This window comes from Ascaphus truei, chromosome 20 (genome assembly GCF_040206685.1).
Source record: "Ascaphus truei isolate aAscTru1 chromosome 20, aAscTru1.hap1, whole genome shotgun sequence".
Taxonomy (NCBI): domain Eukaryota; kingdom Metazoa; phylum Chordata; class Amphibia; order Anura; family Ascaphidae; genus Ascaphus; species Ascaphus truei.
The window spans coordinates 21522148-21526504 of record NC_134502.1 but is presented as its reverse complement, the minus strand read 5'-3'; the positions used below and the strand labels follow the sequence as shown (position 1 = coordinate 21526504).

The 4357-nt window shown below is 42.7% G+C and overlaps 1 non-coding gene across 1 annotated transcript; it reads left to right on the top strand.

Annotated features, from left to right (window-relative positions):
* Positions 1–3586: 3586 nt before the first annotated feature.
* Positions 3587–3658, top strand: TRNAG-UCC (transfer RNA glycine (anticodon UCC)). The gene has a single exon. It is a non-coding gene; the product is annotated as a tRNA-Gly (tRNA).
* Positions 3659–4357: the final 699 nt, after the last annotated feature.

Sequence of the window (4357 nt, the reverse complement as noted above, 5' to 3'; positions counted from 1 at the left end):
TGACATTACAAAACATTACAATACACAGTATGCCCTCAAGGAGGGCACAGATATCCACAATGGCAATGAATTGGCAACATAAAATAAAATGTAACATATAAAATACATTACAATTGAATAAAAACAAACATTTGCCAAAAAATGCATTGATTGTCAATGTGGTCATCGATACCCTCAAGTGGGGCATAGATAAACACATTGCCAATCAATGAGCATCTTTAAAAAAAAACACACACTTAAATAAAATACAATCAATCTGTACCTTACCTTTGCCGGGATGAAGATTCATCCTCCTTATCCAACAGCGGCACCAACTCTTGATCCATGAAGCAATGATCCTCATCTTGAAGAACAGCATAATGTGTAGAAATCCTCGATCCTCAGTTGCTATAAGAGGAGTCACTGGTGAGTAGATCTTTCTGTTCTTTAACAGGTCCAGGAGATGTTGATCTGCCATCTTCTTGGGGTCAAATGAGACACGATAGGCATTATATAAGGCCTGTGACATCACATTTGATTTGACAAATGGTACATCCACCAATCCGATTGGTGGATGTACCATGTGCTAGCTTCCCTTTTTTTGGAGTGGCGTGGCATCACCTTAAAAGAGGGAAACCATCCAATCAGATAGCATATGCTTCTCTAGCTTTAAGGTGACGTCACATCACCAACAAAATGGGAAGCGATCACATGGTACATCCACCAATCGGCTTGGTGGGTCCACCATTTGACAGTCAAATAGATGTCCCAGGCATAATATAAGGCCTGTACTGTCTCATTTGACCACAAGAAGACGGCGGATCAACATCTCCTAGATCTGTTAAAGAGAAAAAAGATGTAAAGAAAAAAGATAAGAAAAACTTCACCGGAGACTCCTCTTCAAGCAACTGAGGATTGTGGACTTCTGCGCATCATGGTGTTCTTCTAGGTGAGGACCATTGCTTCGCTGGTCAAGAGATGGTGCCGCAGTTGGATGAGGAGAATGAATCTTCATCCCAGGAGGCTAAGATACACATTGATTGTGTTTTATTTAGTTGTGTATTTTTGTTACGGCAATGTGTATATCTATGCTATCTATGCTCCCTTTGAGGGTATAGATAACCACATTGACAATAACTTTTTGGCAAATATTTTTTAAAATAATATAATAATGTATTTTATTATTATTATTTTTTTAGATTGCCCTTTTGTTGCCAATGTGATTATCTGTGCCCCCATTGAGGGCATAGATAATCACAGTGACAATCAATGGGCTTATTACCTACTGTGTATTGTAATGCATTGTAATGTCAATTTTATTTGATTGTCTATTCATATTTTTTTTCAACACAAATGGGGAAAAAAAAGCGCTATTAGCCATATTTGACTACAAGTGCTTTTGCTCATTTGTATGTGTGGTGATTGGGGTAGAGGGGTGGGGGGGTTAGGGAATTTGCTCCGCGGGGTTTAACGACTAATATAATTAAGGGGTTACTGGACAGTGGTTAGTTTTTTTTAATTTTACTGTTGCTGCCCACGGAAGACACTGAGACCAAGTAAGACCAGGAGGATGAAGATGGCCTTCATCCTGGCAGAGGTATATACAACTTTTATTTACTATAGGGAGGCTGGCTAATGTTTTTTTTTATTTTTATAGGGCAAATGCGCTATTATCCAGATCTGGATAATAGGCTTTTTGTCCATTACAGTGTGTGTTGGAAGGGGAGGAGGGGCATATTGCCAATGTGGTTATCTGTGACCCATTGAGGGCACCCGGAGACCACCCAGCTTCAATCCGATGTAGTAATAATATATTTGTATCCTTCCTATGCACATCGCGATTCCAATCCCACCACCTTTCAGGGGGCAAGATCAGAATCTGGGTTGAGTGACTGGGTGGGGTGGGTTGAGTGGGTGACTTACCTTGACCGGGTGGGTGCTGCTTCCTTGCCGCTTCCCCCCTGTCCCTGATGTCCCCTTGGCAGCTGCCCGGGGCGGAGGTGGGCATGGGGGATAGGGGAGGGCACGGGAGGTGGGCTTGGGGAATGAACAGGATGGGGCGCACTCTAGGTGGGAAGCTAGAGGGGGGCACGAGATGCCGGGCGGCTGCAACATCTTCCACGGCTGCTGCATGGCGCAGGAGGTGCACACGGGGGATGCAGGGTTGGCGCTTCCCTACCCTCCGTTCCACGTTAGGAGGGGGATCGAAGAAGCGAGGAGGGGGATCGAGGAAGCGAGGGGGGGATCGAGGAATCGAGGGGGGGGGGAGTGGGTCAGGCCCACAGGCAGCAGGCAGGGCCCACAGGCAGCAGGCAGGACACCCTGTGTGACCTCGGCTCTGCGCATGCGCAATCGCCACCATTTATTTTTTTTAAACTTTATTTATTTTTAAAAAAAAATATAACGGCCCCTGACTCACGGGGCCGGGACGCCCGTACCTTTTGTCCCCCCCCTGTTGGCGGCCCTGTTGCTAAAGGGCCAAAAAAAAATCCTGGTAGCGTGCCAACACATGCCAGCCATTCAGGAAAGGGGGGAGGTTTTTTTTTTTGTCGAGACGCGCGCTGCCTTGTGCATCGTGAGCGCGCTAAATCCTGTCACCCCGTGGTGACCGAGCAACGGGATTTATCGAGGGGCACGGCCGTGCAGGGGGCCCCCTGACTTACGGGGCCCGGGACGCCAGTACCCCCTGTCCTTCGCTGTTGGCGGCCCTGTCTGTATATAGTTATCATATCCCCTCTTAGACATCTCTTTTCTAATGTAAATAATAATTTGGTGGCTCTTCTCTGCACTTTCTCTAATTCCCTAATGTATTTTCTAAGGAGTGGTGCCCAAAATTGTACTCCATATTCAAGGTGTGGTCTTACTAATGCTTTGTAAAGGGGCATCATTATGTTTACTTCCATCCATTGCCCGTTTGATGCAAGATAAGATCTTGTTTGCCTCTGCAGCTACCGCATGACATTGGGCACTATTGCTAAGCCTGCAGTCTACAAGCACTCCTAAATCCTTCTCTATCAAGGATTCCCCTAAATTATCCCAATTTAATTTGTATGTTGCCTGTTTATTCTTGTTTCCCAAATGCATAACCTTACATTTATCTGTATTAAACCTCATCTGCCATTTACCTGCCCACGTTTACAGTCTCTCCAAGTCCTTCTGAAGAGAAATTTACATCCTGCTCTGATTCTATTATCTTACACAATTTATCAGTAAAGATGGAGACTTTGCTCTCGATGCCAACCTCAAGGTCATTAATAAACAAGTTAAAAAGCAGGGGTCCCAGTACCGATCCCTGAGGTACTCCGCTCACGACTTTAGCCCACCCTGAAAAAGTTCCATTTATGACAACCCTCTGTTGTCTGTCCTTTAACCAGTTTTCAATCCAGGTGCATATATTTTTTACTAAGTCCAATTTGCTTTATTTTGTACACCAACCTTGGTATCTAGCAATTGATGTTTGTTCACAAAAAGCGATGTCAGACAGCAATTATATAATGATACTTATTTTCATGTGTTTAAAAGTAATACTCACTGTACACCTTTTAAGCAATTGCACAACACTAATCCAAGTTCCTTGAAAAACCTGTTTTTGACATAAGCATCTAAGGCGTTGGTGGTATAGTGGTGAGCATAGCTGCCTTCCAAGCAGTTGACCCGGGTTCGATTCCCGGCCAACGCATAATCTTTTTTTTTTTCTTGGATGTTTGGTTCAAGTTCATATATTCCAAAAATTATATATAATTAAAGCATTTCTGAGATGATTAAAAAAATATTTTATTACTGAGTCCAATTTGTTATTTTGCTATGTTGATTAACCTTGTATCCCATTTAATATAGTGATTTCATCAGGTCACCTTGGTTCTTCTGGAGACTGATCCCTTATGCCATTTAACATGTCACTTTACCCCTATGTATCTGACCCTTTCCAATTTACCATGTCATCATCAATAAGTCACTTTGATCCTACTATATGTGGGTCCCACTCATTATATCATTCAACATTTCATTTTCTGTAGGAACCCTGAATCCTATATGAGACCTTTTAACCCCCCTATACATGCTATACATGTCACCGGTTTTATGTCACTTTCTTACTGTACATATTTTCACAGCCATTTCTTTAAAAACAATTATTTATACAAGTGAAATTGTATATACGTAACAGTGATTTTAAGACATACAGTAACGCCATTGTATTGTGCCTGCTTGCTTTCAGTAATCCCTGGAGCTAATACACTGAATTTCCTGGCATGACCAAGCTTAACGATTAATTGTATAAACAGCAACTACTGTACAGTAGTAAAGTTTAGAGAAAAGTTCAAGAAATGAATTGATTTGGGAATATTTTTCCAGATAACACTCTGCTGATGTCACCATA